An 18,156-nucleotide genomic window follows, 5' to 3' on the forward strand; every position below is an offset into this window, starting at 1 on the left:
ATGGCTGCATAGGCTCCTTTTGCTTTTTAACTTAGTTTTATACTCACCAGTAGCACGCTTTAGCCCTGGGTCCTTGTGTTGTTCCTGTAATATTCATTATGGAGACTAGCTCTTAGGCCCTTAGAAGGAAACTGTAAACTCACTCACTCTGTGGCGAAAATAATAATAGCAGCTAACATCGCACTTATTGTAGCACTTAAACCTGGGCCAGGCATTGTTACAAGCACTTGTATTACACATTCAGATTTTATAACAACTCTATGAGGGAGATTTATTAATAGCCCCATTTTTCAGAAGAGAAAATTGAGGCATAGCTAAACAAAGATATGAAAGCGTATGGTATATTTGGAAGCTATTGAAACGATTATTCAAGTAGTAATAATGGAACCTAACTTTTATTGAATAGTCAGTATGTGCCAAGCACTGTTCTGAGTTATTAACTGATTTAGCAACTCATTTAATCCTCACATCAATTTTATTTTACAAATGAGGACACTGAGGCACAAATTAGTAAGTTAAGCTACCAAAAGTCACATAGCTAGTAAGTGATAGAGTTAGCATTTCAATATAGGCAGAGTACATACTCTTAACTACTTGTTTCTCACCAACTGATATTTTAACATTTTATTCTTCCAGCGGGTGTTTGTATTATAATAGTAGAAGAGAAAAACTACTGCATCTCTAATGTGGGACTTCTGAAGTAGAAGGACATTATGTTTCTTCTCCATTGACAGTGCCATTTGATTCTGCTGTTTTAATCCCAAGGACAATTTGACCAGATCACTGGGAAACAATAGACTTTTGAGAAATAATCGACTGATCATGGCAAATGTTGTTCACAAATAAAATATATCGCAAAAGCACAAGCCTGGTTGGAGAATATCTTTTTAGTGATATTGAAAACTAAAAATTCACATGAAAAATTAGACTCATAGAAATTATCAGCACAATATAAATTTCCAGAAATGAGACCTTTTACATCATATTTTATATCTGTCTCTGTCCAATTTGACCCAGATAAAATTGGAACTTTTAAAAATGAGGGGGACAAAAGAAAATTCAAAGTGGCAAAAATATAATCAGTAGTTTCTTATGTCAAACCTTTGTTGGAAATTGTACACAAAGGAGAACTGATCCCAGTGAAAATAATTTTGGTAAAATAAAAATGTAAGTACAAAGCAAATATTGAAATGCTTTCACTGCGATGTATAGAAAATTGATCAAGGATTTAAATGATAGTGGCATTTGTCCTGGAGAATATGTATGAGTCCTTTCAGGATGAAAATTTAATAATCTGAATGTCATTCTAATTACAATATCTTATTTATAAATACTGAGAAAAAACATTCTCAGTGTCAAATATTGGAACACAATCCTGCTGTATTTAAAATACCATAGCAGAGATGTGGCTGAGTTTGTTGGTTTTCCTTTTTTTTGAGACAGAGTCTTGATCTTGTCACCCAGGCTGGAGTGCATTGGCGTGATCTCAGCTCAAGGCAACCTCTACCTCCTAGGTCCAAGTGATTCTCCTGCCTCAGTCTCCTGAGTAGCTGGGATTACAGGTGCCTGCCACGACACCCAGCTAATTTTTGTATTTTTAGTAAAGACAGGGTTTCATCATGTTAGCCAGGCTGGTCTTAAACTCCTGACCTCAAGTGATCTGCCCGCCTCAGCCTCCCAAAGTGCTGGGATTACAAGTGTGAGCCACCACAGAGGGCGAAGTTAGTTGATTTTTCTACCCAGAATCCATTCCTCCTTTTTTGTTCAAGTATTCACTGCCAATATCCCATGTTACACATAATTTTTAATCAATTTAGTTCATATAAATATTCCGAGTTATTTAGTTTGAACCTCAAACTTAATTTGGCATTGAGACTTAAAAGCAATAAACAAAAATTTATTGATCATCTACTATTTGCTTCTACTTTGTTAGTAGTTGTGGGCATTCATCCAACAAGACCAAATCCTTGATTTCAATGAACTAAAAATCAAGTTGGGAAAAAGAGACACATAATGGCATAATTGGGAATGCAAGAAAACATTTGATAGGTAACAAATGAGCAGCAATTCAGAGTTGCAAAAACACACTTTCTTTTTTCTTTTTTTTTTTTTTTGAGATGGAGTTTTGCTCTTGTTGACCAGGCTGGAGTTCACTGGCACGATCTTGGCTGACTGTAACCTCCACTTCCCAGGTTCAAGCAATTCTCCTGCCTCAGCCTCCAGAATAGCTGGGATTGCAGGTGTGCACCACCACGCCTGGCTAATTTTGTATTTTTTAGTAGAGACAGGATTTCTCCATGTTGGTCAGGCTGGTCTCGAACTCCCAACCTCAGGTGATCCACCTGCCTTAGCCTCCAAAAGTGCTGGAATTACAGGTGTGAGCCACCGCACCCGGCCGAAAACACACTTTGTAATGGGCTAAGCATTCAGTAAGCACATGATAAATGCCTGTTGAAGGAGTCAATGCTTGGAAATGTTTGGTTTTGAAAGTTGAATAAGATTTATATCACAGAGATAGAGAAGGATCTTGAGAATAAAGAGAAGAACAAAGTCTGAATTAAATGCTTCCTCCTTTGTGTTCTCACAGCACTTTCATAGAGGCTTTCCCATTGCATGATAGACCTGTTTTGTGGGTAGCACTTTTGTATCTTAGTTACCTTTTGAACCCCAGCACATATTCCAATACCTATTTCATAATTGGTAGTTAATAAATATTTAATAAATTAATGAAAGATTGAATGAGTTAATGAATAAATAAGAAAACCCAAAGGATATTCTGAGTGCATTAACTGGTTTGGGATGGAAAGGGAACCAATCTGGAGGTTCTTGCCCATCAGTCTACACTGGCCTTTATTCCACAGATAACAGAGTGCATGATAGACTTTCACAGGGTAAGTATGAAGTGGTGAAGTGTGCTGGTAATGACAGCAACTCTTTATGGACTCGGCTAAGTGTTTCATGTGTGTTAACTTGTTAAACCCTCATCATTCTAATGATTAGGTAATATTAACGACAATTGTGTCAACTGAATCTGTAAGGGACCAAGGGAATTATTTAGAATCACGTAGTTAGCAAATGGCCTAGACAACACTTGAAACCTGGTGTACTTTACTTCACTTTCCAAGCCTCCTCCTATGCCACGTTGTCTCCCTTGGTGGTGACAGGAAGCATGGATGGGACAACACTTGAATCATTACAGCTCTTATGCTTGAATATGAAAATGCAGATTTGTCATTGTGTGACTCAAGCAGAGATTCAGTGATAAACAGAGATACATTTCCCTTTCACCATGGGCTTCAAACAGTGTTTCTCCAAAGCCTGCAAGCTCTTTAGGATGAATTGCTCGGAATACTGGGACAAAGGAAAGTGTTCCATTTTTACCGTAAGATCAAGTCTGACTTCATCTCTGTCCTCATTTAATTATTCCCCATCAGATAACTCAAAGAGGTGTGAGGTGTTGCTCAATGAACTCTAAAGGAAAATTTCTTTTTCCTATCCTCTTCTTACCTTATTTAATTATTTGAAGATTTGCATTTAGTATTTGACAAATGCTAACTTCTATTGTTGGCTGTTCATGATAGTAAACCCACAAATTCTTTCCATCTTTGGGAAAATGGTTCACTGTGAATTAATTTTGACTCACTTCAGTAGCAGTGATAATACAGCATTCATTTGCTATTCCAGTAGCTATTACTTGCATCTTGACACAAATTGCTTTATAATTCAGTCTTTATTTTCTGGTTGCCTGAAATAATATCCTCAGTAGGCAAAGCCTTTTATCAAGAAATTGCTCCCAAATATTCTGTGTTCTAATGCCACTTGATATTCATTGGAGCAGGATTTTAGTGGACTCATGGAAGATTTGAAATTCAGTGTCCATCTATTGCTGAAGTACCAAACACAATAAGAGATCTCTTTTTAAAAATTATTTTTGTTTATTATTTTTATTAAATAACAAACAAAGTGCAGCTGAGACATCTCATAATCACCAGGCCCAAATCATGCTATTGAAGGAATTCTCCAACTTTGGGGAAAATCTCTCTATTAAACAGGAGGAAAGGAGACAAAAAAAAGAAAATGGATTTTCAAAGAGCCATGGTATGGAAGGACCAAGGCTGTTATCATCCTAGGTGATCATTGACATCCCATGGAGGCTGAATTACTGGCTTAGCTGAATAAGTCTGGGAGGAGGAATCTGAAATCAAATGCCAACTCAAGAGCACAAAGAAAGGAGGTGGATGCAATTGGACAATCACATGTGAGGCAATATATGTTTGGTTTATTTGGAATTGAGAGTGACTGAATGTTTTCTTGTCACTCAGTGAGCATGAATATTCTAGGAAAAACTATCCCACTTCACATGCCTAAGGATTCAGCAGAATTCTCATGTAATTTCACCTTTTCATTCCATCTGTTTCTAAAGGAAAACAAGCCCTCCAATTATCTGCCATGTTTGGAGCTTCTATTTCCTATCAGTCTCTAATATATTGAGGAAAACTGCTTGCCCTTAAAATATTATATAATAAAGTTATGGGTAATCCTCACTAAATGCTCATCTCTGTGGACTTAGACTGTGACTCCTGAGCGTTTCATGTTGGACTCATCACTTCTGGAGTTGGTGAACTTGAAAGTGTTCAAATCTGGATATAGGCTCTGTTCTCTGAGACTTTGCTACTTCGCCTGTCCCTAGACTGGCAGCATGGGTCTCCTGCAGGAGCTTGTTAGGAGTGCAAGATCTCAGACACCACTCCAGACCTATTGAATCCACATCTGCTTTTTAACAGGATTCCCAGGCAAGTCATACATACCTTAGCGTTGGAGAAGTGTTGCACTGAGAGAGGGGCGGGTAGAGGAAATGTTTAAGGGAATATCCCGACTGATTGGCTGGAAGATTCAATTGAAGAAAAGAAAGGGGAGGCAGAACTCTAGCATGGAAATGGGAAGAAAAGTTTCTCAGAAGCCAAAAAGGGACATTCCGTGTCGAATGTCATAGAAAGCTCAGGGAGAGTGTGTCTACAGAATCTACTGGATTTGGCATGAGGGAAGTTCTTGGGGCAGGGGAGGAAGCCAGTTGTGGGAAAATATGTTCAAGAAATCATGACCTAAGGGTTTGACTTGCTTGAGAAGTTTCACGGCTTTGGCATTGAAAAGAGGTTAGAGAACAGCCTTTGGAGTTGGAGTGCCTGGTAAAGGGAAAGGGAAGGAGTCAGTGGTAAGTGGATAACTGTAGATACTGACAAATACGCCTTTCAGCGCTGGTGCTGGTAGAATTCATAGTGCAGTAGGGGAGAGAACCTGTAAGCAGAGCAGGATCCATCTTCCTGGTGTGGAGGAGGGGGACTGTGGATGATGAAGAACCTAGATGAGGTATCTTATGCCAATGTGAAAGGAAGCCTTCTCAGGTTAGTAGGAAGAGAGGCCTTCTGCTGAGAATTGGTAGGAGAATCTTAAGAAGGCTTAAAAAATATAATTAATGTTTGCCTTAAAAAGAAAAACTTTTAGTGATGAAGGGAATCTTTACATTCCTCTACTTGAGGTTTCAAAATATCTTTAATAAGCAATACAGTTGATTGCTTCATTAGATTTCTGGGTTTTGGATTTCTACAGGTTGAGAGTTATTGCTATATGGTTAGCATATGCCTGTGTGAGCCAGTATCTTGTGTTCCATGGATCAAAAGCAGCCCAAATTGTTCTAACTGCCAAATATTCCATTCTTACATCCCAACAATCTGATTTCTGAATACCAAGTCTATTAGTTTTATAATCTTGAAACTCCTAGTCACCTTCGACTGATAGATCCAATGGCCTTTTTCCAGTTACCTTCTCCTTGCCTTTCTGCAACATTTGAGAAAATTGACAGTTCCTCTTTCAATACAACTGCCTTTTTTTTTTTTTTTTTTTTTTTTGAGACGGAGTGCGGCTCTGTCACCCAGGCTGGAGTGCAGTGTCTCCGTCTTGGCTCACTGCGACCTCCGCCTCCCAGGTTCAAGTGATTCTCATGTCTCAGTCTCCTGAGTAACTGGGATTACAGGGATGCACCACCATGCCCAGATAATTTTTGTATTTTTAATAGAGATGAGGTTTCACCATGTTGGCCAGGCTGGTCTTGAACTCCTGACCTCAGGTGATCTGTCTGCCTTGGCCTCCCAAAGTGTTGGGATTACAGACGTGAGCCACCCCACCCAGCCCTTTATTATTATTATTTTTTAATCTACAACATTAAGGTATGATACATAAAAAAAACTCATTCATTTTAAGCACATACTTTGATAAGTTTTGACAAATGTATGTGCCCATGTAACCGCCACCACAATTAAGATAATAGAACATTTCCATCACCCCAAAAGTTCACCTCATGGCCCTTTGCAGTCAATCCTCTCCTCCTCCAGCCCAAGGCAATTGAAGGAATTGCATATAAGTAAAATCATACAATAGGTATTCTTTTGTGTCTGACTTCTTTTGCTCAGCAGAATGTTCTTAAGATTCATCTATGTTGTTGTACATATCAACTTTGTTCTCTTTTATGGCTGAGTAGTATTCCATTGAATTAATCAATCATAATTTCCTTATCCATTCACCTGCTAACACATATTTGGGTGGTTTTCAGGTTTGAGCTATTATGAACAAAGCTGCTATGAACACTTTATTGTTGTTGAGACAGGGTCTCACTCAGTCACCCAGGCTGGAGTGCAGAGGTGGGATCTCGCCTCACCGCAGCCTCAACCACCCAGGCTCAAGTGATCCTCCCACCTTAGTCCCCCGAGTAGCTGGGATTAGAAGCACATGCCACCATGCCTGTCTAATTTTTGTAATTTTTGTAGAGATGGGATTTCACTATGTTGCCCAAACTGGTCTGGAACTCTTGATCCACCTGCCTCGACCTCCCAAAATGCTGGAATTACAGGCATGAGTCACTGCACCCAGCCATGAACATTAATACATAAATATTTGAGCAGACATATGTTTTCACTTCTCTTGGGTAAATAGGAGTGGGAGCACTACACTATACAGTTTATGTATGTTTAAGAAACTGCAAACTGTTTTTCCAAGCTGATTGAATTTGTAACAGAAATGTATAAGAGTTCCAGTTGCTCCACATTGTCAGTCTTTAATAGCCATCTGGCAGGTGTGTAGTCATATCTCATTGTGGTTTTAATTCATATTTTCCTAATCATTAATCATATTGAGAATCTTTTTTGTGTTTATTTTCTATTTCTATATCTTCTTTTATAAAATATCTGTTCAAATATTTTGCTCATTTCTAATATTTTATTAAGTTGCGAAGATTCTTTATGTACACTGGATATCAGTCTTTCATCAGATATATTTATTACACATGTTTTCCAATATGTGAGTTGCCATTTTAGTTTCTTCGCACTGTCTTAACAGAGCAGAAATTTTAATGCTGATGAGGTCAAGTTTACCAGTTTTTCATCTTATGATTCATACTGTATGTGTCTTATCTGATAAATCATTGCCTACCCAAATATTGGGAAGATTTTATCCTATAAAACTGTCTTATCTTTAAACTTGCTCCTTCACTTCATTACATTGTACCACTCCAATGTACCTTCTTTTAGTCTGTTTCTTTTTCTGGATCCTCTCTTGTTTCTCTCTCTTAACCATGGATATTTTCGAATTTTTTATCCCTTTGATTATCAAATATTGCATGCTCATCAAAGATTTAGAAAGTAAAAGAAGTGAAGAAATAATAATGTTACAAGCACTAATTTTGAGTACAGTATCTATTATGTGCTAGTTAGATGGTAGTAGATAATTAGGAGAACAGGCTAGAAGCTAGGCTGCCTGCCCCTGAATTCTATTTCTACCACCTTATAGATGCATGGTCTTGGATAGTGTTTCATTCAGTGAAGAATTCACAAGACTCAGCAGCAGTTTGTACTAGGATTTTCTGTAGCAAAGGATACAGAGCAAAAGCATCAGGAAAAAGCATCAGCAAAAGCATCTTTAGAGTCCGGAGAGGTCAGGCACAGGCTTCCACAGTTATTTTTCATCCAAGGCCGCATAAGAGTGATCTCTCTGGCAGGGAAACTCAGAGACATGGGTGAAATGTCTCTGCCCAGGGAAGACTCTTTGAGTCTCAGGGTCCAAGGTCTTTCTACAGAGGCTGTTAGCATAGGAACATCCTGCTACACAATCTACCATGGCGACCAAAATCCAGAACCCAACAATGAAACCAGGTGCACATCAACGACCTTGACGTTAGTGCAAGGCAACTTGACAAGCAAGTAAGACATGGTCCATTGATCAGATGTATAAAGCAAAATTATCAATTATAACATGAAGAACTCTCTCAGGGCCACATTCCTAAGGGTTGACCAAGGGCCAATCATGGTTCCTTTGGAGAGAGCAAGGAGTAAACCACCAGACCTGCTCTGTTCACTCTTTCCTCTCAAGTCGCCTCTCTAAAGCCTTACTTCTCCTTATCTGTAAAACGGGAAGATAAATGTACTTTTTTCATAGGGTTGTTGTGAGAAGTAAGTAAAGCTTTCAGCATTATTTTTGGCTCATCTTTTTTGCTCAATAACTATTCACTCTTAATAATATTAAACATGTTCCTCCTCTATGACATAAGGATAATGGTACCTGTCTCACTGGTTAATGCAAGAATAAAATATAGTTCTAGTATATAGAAAATTGGTTCAAGGCTTGGCCCAAAACAGGAGCTAAAATTCCTAGTAATTTTGCTGCCTCCTATAACCCCATTATCTAGAAGAAAACATGATTAATATTTTGTTATATATGCCTTCCACTCAACATATTAACAATTAACTTACATGCTTTTTCAATAAAGCAGTGAAAACATCACACCTTTTTCAAAGCAGACACACACAATTGTCTTTTAAATGGGTGATGGCAGCAGAATCTGTGGAAACTGCCATGTCTGAAGTGCCCAGGAGGCCGCAGCCAATGCTGGAAGGTATACAGCTGTTGCAGCCACATGAAGCAGGACCATCACTCAGCCTCCTCTTCCTCCCTGGGGCCGTGAATGTTTCTAAGATTAGGATCTGTGAACAGGTGCTCCCTTCACTTTCCCTCTTTCATCCAACAAATGTTTTTTTTCTGCATAGAAAACACAGTTCCAGGCACTGTGGAACAAGAGCTGCAGAGTCCTGCTCCTTATGGAGATTGTGAAATGCGGCAATGACTGGAAAATGTCAGTAGCTCAGGCAGGCCTCTGGCTTTGTGAGTAATAGAAGCCTCTCAACCTTGGAGTCCACCGGGAGGTTGTCAGTCAAAGCACTTACCAGGGCATGCTCAGTGCGAACACCCTCAGAACAATACTTTCTGGGTGGCCAAGATTTTAGTGCTGATAATGCACATGGCCGCCTTCTAAAGGAAGAATTCTTCTCCTAGGAAAGACAGAGTAACACAGCTGTTGATAGGCTCGCTGTTGTCTGTGGTTCACTAGGTATCAGCAGTCTCCTTTTGTTTGTTTGCTTTGTGAATGAACATGATTTTTTTGGCTCACCTTTCCCCCAAGCCGAATCATTAATTATTGTTCATATTAATTTGAAAAGCCAGAAAAAAAATAGCTTCATTGTGACCTTTAAAAATGTGTCTCCTGCTTTTGCCTGATTTCATGTGAGAACACTTGTTTTAATTTAGGTACCTTTAAATTGTGTATGGTGTTTTTGGAATCTACCTATTGGATAAAGCTCGAAATGAGTGAATGATTCTGGTTTTTTACTTCAGTTTTTTTCTCACATAGTTGAAGTTATACTGTATTCAATATTTTAAAATTGTTACCAATTACTTCAAGTCCCAATCTTGGTAATGGTTCACAAGTAGTTTCCCATGTCATTAAAATTTTCTTTTAAATATTTAGGTTATTTTGTTGGAGCACAACAGAGATTCCTTGTACCCATGAAGTATCCTCTTATTTTTTTTTTTTTAATTTTTTTTTGAGACGGAGTCTTGCTCTGTCCCCAGGCTGGAGTGCAGTGTCACGATCTCGGCTCACTGCAACCTCCACCACCACACCTGGCTAATTTTTGTATTTTTAGTAGAGACGGGGTTTCACCATGTTGGCCAGGCTGGTCTCGAACTACTGCCTCAGGTGATCTACTCGCCTCAGCCTCCCAACATTCTGGAATTACAGGCATGAGCCACCACGGCTGGCCTTTTTTTTTTCTTTTTGAGACAGAGTCTGCTCTGTCACTCAGGCTGGAGTATAGTGGCATGATCTCTGCTCACTGCAATCTCCGCCTCCTGGTTTCAAATGATTCTCCTGCCTCAGCCTGCCGAGTAGCTGGGATGACAGGCGTGCACCACCATGCCTGGCTAATTTTTGTATTTTTAGTAGAAATGGGGTTTTACCATGTTGGCCAGGCTTGTCTCGAACTCCTGACCTCAGGTGATCCACCTGCCTCAGCCTCTCAAAGTGCTGGGATTACAGGTGTGAGCCACCACACCCAGCCTAGTATCCTCTTGATACCAAAAAAGGCCTTCCAGCTTTTATACCGCAATCCACAGGAAGAAATACATCATACACTGTGATGCTGTACACACAAACTGACACATACACATTGCTGAAACAGAAGTTTCATGAGACAGTACTTCCCCTTTCTACATGATATGCACTCTGCTATATTCTTTTTTATTCATTTTTTAAATTAAAAAATGTTGGTCAAATATACCAGGTGAAATGAGTTATTTCTCAATGTTTCTGAGCTTCCAAACTGGGGCAAAAGAGAGTCCATACCTCTCTGCCTTTTCTGTTTTCCCACACTCCATTTGTCTTGGTCGGTTTTCTCTGAAAGCAGAGCCGGAGGTAAGGATCGGGATGCTGGTTGTTTACTTGGAAGGTGATTCCAGGAAACAAAAGTGCAGAAGTGAGAACAGGGAAGAAATGGGAAAGAAGGAAAAGCTAAAACAAAGTGTGTTGTTGCACTAGTTGCCATTGGGCAATTGGGGTTCAATCCTACTGGGGAACTTCTGGGGATGTTGGGTAGAATACACCTCAGAATGGTGCTTCCAAAGGATGGGAGGCTGGGAGGTTTATTCACTGACTCTCATTTTCCATTGGTTGAGGTATCCAACCCACTCCCCAGTGTGGCTGCAGAGAAATGGAGAGATGAAAGGTGGGCCCTGCTACGGACTATCATCACGAATGGCAGCCTCTACTTAGGCTCCACAGCACCATAAGCAAGCCAAGGGCCCATGATGTGGAGCACAAAGGGCAGCTGCTGCTTCCTCTGAGCAGGAAGGGGTGAACTCCAAGATTCCCTACCCAGAACACCATATCTTCCTTTTACCCAGACAGGCAATCTCGAGGTCTCATTTCCATGGCAGAGAGAAAGAACTTGAAGAACTGACTCTGCTAGGATTGGCCCTTAACCTATTAACACAGTTTAGAAAACTCTTCTATCAGCAGGGCCCGATGGCTCCTGCCTATAATGCCAGCACTTTGGGATGCCAAGGCAGGCAGATCACCTGAGCTCAGGAGTTAGAAACCAACCTGGCCAACGTGGCAAAACCTCGTCTCTACTAAAAATACAAAAATTAGTTGGGCATAGTGGTGAACGCCTATAGTCCCAGCTACTCAGGAGGCTGAGGCAGGAGAATCGCTTGAACCCAGAAGGCGGAGGTTGCATTAAGCCGAGATCAAGCCACTGCACTCTAGCCTGAGCAACAGAGCAAAACTTTGTCTCAAAAAAAAAAAAAAAAAAGAAAATTATTCTTTCTCAACAAAGCTGTTTTCCTGCCGTGGATTCAGACAGAAATTCAGACAGAAATCTGATTCTAGCTGAGGGTAGAAATGTCTTCTACCCCTCCCTTCCACTTATGCCCATTGTTGCCTCAGTGAGTGGGGGGATTTGAAAATATGTAAATAACTCTAAACCTAGTTCCAAACTGTTCTCTCTCTTGCTTTAACTGGAACTTCTATGTATTTGTAAAATAAGATGGATATATCATAATTTATTTAACTACTTTCCTAATGTTGGACATTGAGTTTGTTTTCATTTTTTTGGTATCATACATAATGTTATAGTAAACATCACTGTGCATAATTCTTTGTTTGGGTCTCATTTTACCAAGATAGACACCTCAGAGTGAAAATAGAAAGCTAAAGTTACAAAAACTATAAAAACTTTTAATCTATGTTGACCAATTGCTCTACAAAATGTGTAGATGTAACCAATTTACCCTCCCACCAGTCATGTGTACATATTGGGCAATCTCAAAAACATTTTTAAAAAATTCTCAATGTTGAAAAATTTAAAAACATAAAAAAGCATAAATCATCATCGTAATAAATAACCCATAATCCTGGCCCGGCGCAGTGGCTCACGCCTATAATCCCAGCACTTTGGGAGGCCGAGGAGGGAGATCACAAGGTCAGGAGATGGAGACCATCCTGGCTAATATGATGAAACCCCGTCTCTACTAAAAATACAAAAAATTAGCTGGGTGTGGTGGCGGGCGCCTGAAGTCCCTGCTACTCAGGAGGCTGAGGCAGAATGGTGTGAACCCAGGAGGCAGAGCTTGCAGTTAATTGAGATCACATCACTGCACTCCAGCTTGGGCAACAGAACAAGACTCCATCTCAAAAAAAAAAAACGAAAAACAAAACAAAACAAAAAAACATAATCCTGAGACAGGCACTATCAACATTTTAATGTATTACATAGCCGTATTCATTCATATATAATGTATATGTCTAATTTAATAACAAAATAGACATACCACATACAGAGTTTTATATTCTTCTCATTTAATATTATACTCTATTTTTTCAGAAAGATAATTTTAAATGGTTGCAAAATGTTTCATCTGTGTCAGTTAGGACTTGTGTTTGGCTGCTATTAACAGAGTTTGACTAGCATAAGCATATAATGGTTTATTATTTTTTTCTCATATAATGAGACATCTGGAAGGAGGCAGTTGTTGGCTTTGTTACAGTGGTTCAAGAATGTCAGAATTGCAGTCACTACAATTCTCCTGGCTTTTCTCTCATGGTCCCCAAATGACTTCTGGAGTTTCAGCCATCATATCAGTGATCAAGGCAGCTGGATCCAGGTAATTGGAAGTCCCACCCAAGGACTTCTGCTCTTATCTCATTGGTCATCTTTGTCTGAGAGGAAAGCTGTGAAATACGGTATTGTTAATAAGCACGTTGCTGGCTCCAATAATATAGAGTCTTGTTAACAACAAAGAAGAGGAGAATGGAGACTGAGCAACCAGCAAGCAGTCTCAGCCACACCATCAAAAGGAGGTAATATATCTATTTAACCAATCCCATATGGAGGGGTTTTAAGTTTTTTCTAATGTTCACCATTTTACCAATTAACATGATCAGCATCTCTGCACAAATATCTTTGCATCTTTTATTATTTCCTTATGATAAATTCCCAAATGGAATTAATAAATCAAATCATAGATTGCGAAATTGCTTTCCAGAAAGGTTCTACCAATTTACATTCTCACCAGCAACATATAAAACTGTTGGGCAGTCTTTCTGAGAGTCATTTATTGAACACTTGCTTTCTGTTCAACTCCAGATGGTCCCTTGTGATTCTTTTTTGAATATTAATATCATTCACAAATATTAGAAAATGCAATCAATCCTTAAATAGAATATGTCAAAATGGCAATTGCTGAGCACTATGCCTTTTATTTAATTAAATATACACCAAAAAATATTTCTCAGAGAATGAGCCTGCAAGGTGACAGGCACATTTTGGACTCATATTTTCTTTTATTCTGACATTTGAAGAAGTCAGTCAATGAGATGGTTTTGATACCAATAATGACAGGGGACCACAGGAGAAAAGATGACAAGAAAGACCTATCTGAGAACCCAATAACATACCTAAATCAATTTAAGATCTTTAAAGTTTAATATTAGAAGCTGTTATGGAAGATATGAATCTTAACACAACTATAGCTATTCTGCAAACCAATGCAATTTTAGCAAAGTTTGGAAACCCCATCTATTGAGTTGCATTCTAATGGAACTAATGTTAATAGAAACAATGTACGGCTAAATCATGGAGCTGGTTTCCTCCACAGTTCCAAGCAAGAGTCAAATTTTGAGATATTTAGAGGTGTATACAGTTAGTATGCTCTTGAAAATTTATACTTTAAATAAATTTCTGGTAAATTAAATAGAAAATTTCAGTATATTTGTGGAACTCAACTGAAAATAACTCACAGTAGCCCCTGTTCAGTTAATGTAGTAGAATTAAAAAGTGATAGCAGGAAATGCTTTAGTAAAGAAGACCACTTTTTACACAAGAATAATCACCTGATAATTTGTGTCTTACGAGTTCGGTTCTGGACATCAAGTTTCTTTAAAACCAAGCAGGGCTTTAAGTTCTGTCAAAATTTCAACGAGCACTAGCTTTCCTTACCCAATCAAAGATGACAACCACTGGAAAAAGTTATCATTGCATGTGTGTTTTTAGAATTTAGAGTCTGTGTTACTACATAGTGCTGTGCATGGCCATCTGGGTCCCCAGAACATCATCACACACACAACTATTTTATGTGGAATGTAGCTTGACACTCTAGAGCAGATTTTACAGACCAAGTCTCCAGCCCAGAGAGCAGGGGCCATCAATTGTTCAGGAGGGAACAGTCTAATAGTACAGAGTTGCTTCCCACCTCCCTGTGGCCCAAGCAGTTCCAGAGTTTAACACTAGACCTGCTGGCAGGGCATGGTGGCTCACACCTTAATCCCAGCACTTTGGGAGGCTGAGATGGGTGGATCATCTAAGGTCAGGAGTTCAAGACTAGCCTGGCCAACATGGTGAAACCCTGTCTCTACTAAAAATACAAAAAATTAGCCAGGGATGGTGGTGCACACCTGTAATCCCAGCTACTTGGGAGGCTGAGACAGGAGAAATCACTTGAACCCAGGAGGTGGAGATTGCAGTGAGCCGAGATCGTGCCATTGCACTCCAGCCTGGGTGACGGAGCAAGACGCCATCTCAAAAAAAAAAAAAAAAAAAAACCCCCAAAACCTGGACCTGCTAATAAGGTTTGATTAGTGTCCTCACCCAAATCTCCTCATCTTAGTTGTTATTCCGATAATCCTCACGTGTCAAGGGCAGGACCTGGTGGGAGGTGATTGGATCATGAGGGTAGTTCCTCAATGATGTTCTTGTGATAGTGAGTTCTCACAAGATTTGATCCTTTCATAAGTGTTTAACAGTTTTCTCTCTCTCTCTCCTCCCCTCTCTCCCCCTCCTCTCTCTCTCTCTCTCTCTCGCCTGCCACCATGTAAGAAGTGCCTGTTTCCCATTCTGCCCGATTTTAAGTTTCCTGAGGCCCCCCCAGCCATGCAGAACTGTGAGTCAATTAAATTTATTTTCTTTATAAATTACCCAATCTCAGGTAGTATCTTTATAGCAGTGTGAAAATGGACTAATACACCTTCATAGAATGGGAAGTCAATAAATACTTGTTTTACTATGGTACAACCCAAATACAGTTTATCTCCAAGTGATAGGATTATATGTGACTTTTATTCATTTTTGCTTTTCTGTGTTTTGTTAATTTCCCTCAAAGGTATATCTGGAGTATTTGTAACTAGGTAAAATAAAACAATTGTTTTTTCTAATGGCTGTGCACATAGCTGTACATTTGGAATAATCAAGATTATGGTTCCTAGAAAATTTCTGCTGACTGTTGAAGTAGAAAAGTTAGAATACATTGTATCATAGTGAGTTGAGCATTGTTATTAAATATATTTAAACATTTGATATTTTATATTTTACATTAAATGTAACCCTTGAATTCAACTTTTGTTTCTAAGAATATATTAGGTAATAAAGAGAGACTGAAAGAAAATTAGTAAATGAATCAATCAATTGAACTGTAATTCCCTGCTTGAAGTATATCTTTGAGTTCCTTAAAACTGTCAATAAGGATGACAATAATATGTAAATTCTATAGTCTTGTATTTTTTACTAACACTTTATTTATATAATTAACAATTCAGAATGTCAGATTAGTTGTTTCAGTATTTGTGATTTTTCTGTTAAGTATTTACTTTTATCAATACCTAAGAAAATTATATGAAAAACTCTGATAGATTCTCCTATTAAACTGAACAATTGCATATGGTTTAAACATTTTTCATGGCTTAGTTATAATATATTTAAATTCAGCTAAAATGAAATAAGCTTATATATGCAATCATGGTGTGCTGTAAATTCCTCTATCATTTTGTCACTACTCAATATTTCATTTTAATTTATTATTATTAGCTAACATTTGTCATATGTTTACTATATACCAAGCAGCATGCAGTTGTTTTCTTTTTTTTTTTTTTTTTTTTTTTTTTGAGACCGAGTGTCGCTCTGTCGCCCAGGCTGGAGTGCAGTGGCCCGATCTCAGCTCACTGCAAGCTCCGCCTCCCGGGTTTACGCCATTCTCCTGCCTCAGCCTCCCGAGTAGCTGGGACTACAGGCGCCCGCCACCTCGCCCGGCTAGTTTTTTGTATTTTTTTTTAGTAGAGACGGGGTTTCACCGTGTTAGCCAGGATGGTCTCAATCTCCTGACCTCGTGATCCACCCGTCTCAGCCTCCCAAAGTGCTGGGATTACAGGCTTGAGCCACCGCGCCCGGCCCAGTTGTTTTCATATACTATCTCATGTAGTTCTTATAATATTTCTATGATATATATTATTATCTCTGCCTTAAGAAACTGAAGTACAAAGATAGAAATGACGCATCCAATATTACACAGCTAGTTGTTCAAATGGCAATGTCAGAATTTGGACCCAAGTCCATACATACCCTAATTCAGATTTTAATCACTATGTTCTACTATTTCCCAAGTGATTTTGTATGTCTGTTTTCACACTAAGCTCATTAATAGCAAGGATTGTGTCTTCCTCTGCAGCTTTGGTGCCTGGCCCACAGGAAGGTTTCAGTAAATATTGAAATAAACTGAACTTATATTAAACTTTGGTGTCTAACTTAGGAAAAACAACAAGAGTTCTACAAAACTATTCCTTCCTAAGTAATTTGCAGTTGTAGCTCACCTGATTTTTTTCCTGCTTTAAGCTAGTTTAAGAACTTATTTCCTAACCCTGTGAGGAGGTGGATGAAAGATACGAACAGTTTATCACAAGAGGAGACTCTTAGCATATGAAAAGATGTTCAACTTTACAAATAGTAAAAGAAATGTAAATTAAAACTACAATGAGGCCAGCCTGGGTGGCTCACACCTGTAATCTCAGCACTTTGGGAAGCTGATGCGGGTGGATCATCTGAGGTCAGCAGTTCAAGATCAGCCTGGACAACATGGTGAAACCCATCTCTACTAAAAATACAAAAATTAGCCAGGTGTGGTGGTGCGTGCCTGTAATCCCAGCTACCAGTTGGGGCTGAAGCAGGAGAATTGCTTGAACCCGGGAGGCGGAAGTTGCTGTGAGCAGAGATTGCGCCACTGCACTCCAGCCTGGCAACAGAACGAGGCTCCATCTAAAAAAACCAAACCAAACAAAAAACTACAATGAGATAAGATTTCATAACAATCATAGTGACAGAAAGTAAAAAGTTTGGCAATGCCATTGATGAAGTTGTAAAATAACACATAGTATTCTCATACATTTTGGTGGCAATGCAGAACGATACAACCGCACTGAAAGAAATTCATCAAAAACTAGCAAAGTATTTTTTTACCCTTTGATTCACAAATTCAACTTTTAAGAATTTACCCTAGGAGACTTCAGCTTCAAATTTACCCTTCAGTACCTGCTCTGGGGTAATGAACTGGACTCTTTAAGCATTTCTCCTCAACAGAGAGCACGATGTTCATTAACCTTTGTCAGTAGAGGGCACTGGAGGGACATTGCAGGAGAAATGGGGGCAATTTCTAGTTCTGGTAAGCTGCATTTTGCTTTTACTTCCCCTACTGCACAGCCTGTCAGTGGGGCAATGGCTGGGGTGGGAGTGGAGGCAGTAGAAGGACAATGGTGGAATCAGGTGGTACCTGAGTGCTTGGTCCCTTAGCAACCTCCAATTCCCTGCCTAGGCCTAATGACCAGCTTGCTGTGGGCCTCCTGGTGGGTACACTAAGTGGCTCCATGTGGGTCCCTGACCATCTCTGTGTACCTGTGTGCCTGAGGTTGTTTCCTGCTATGGCAAACTTTGGACCAGGGAACCCAGCAAATGCTGG

At 39.3% G+C, this 18,156-nt stretch overlaps 1 long non-coding RNA gene across 1 annotated transcript in view; it reads left to right on the forward strand.

The window, feature by feature from the left end:
• The window catches only part of LOC126948256 (uncharacterized), a 106,295-nt gene that overhangs the window by 74,413 nt on the left and 13,726 nt on the right, over window positions 1–18,156 (forward strand). Inside the window, exons 2-4 of the long non-coding RNA XR_007723378.1 lie at window positions 12,892–13,240; window positions 15,255–15,318; window positions 16,876–16,995. This is a non-coding gene — a long non-coding RNA (uncharacterized LOC126948256). The remainder of the gene's footprint in view (window positions 1–12,891; window positions 13,241–15,254; window positions 15,319–16,875; window positions 16,996–18,156) is intronic.

Source organism: Macaca thibetana, chromosome 2, assembly GCF_024542745.1.
Source record: "Macaca thibetana thibetana isolate TM-01 chromosome 2, ASM2454274v1, whole genome shotgun sequence".
In the NCBI taxonomy this organism is placed as follows: domain Eukaryota; kingdom Metazoa; phylum Chordata; class Mammalia; order Primates; family Cercopithecidae; genus Macaca; species Macaca thibetana.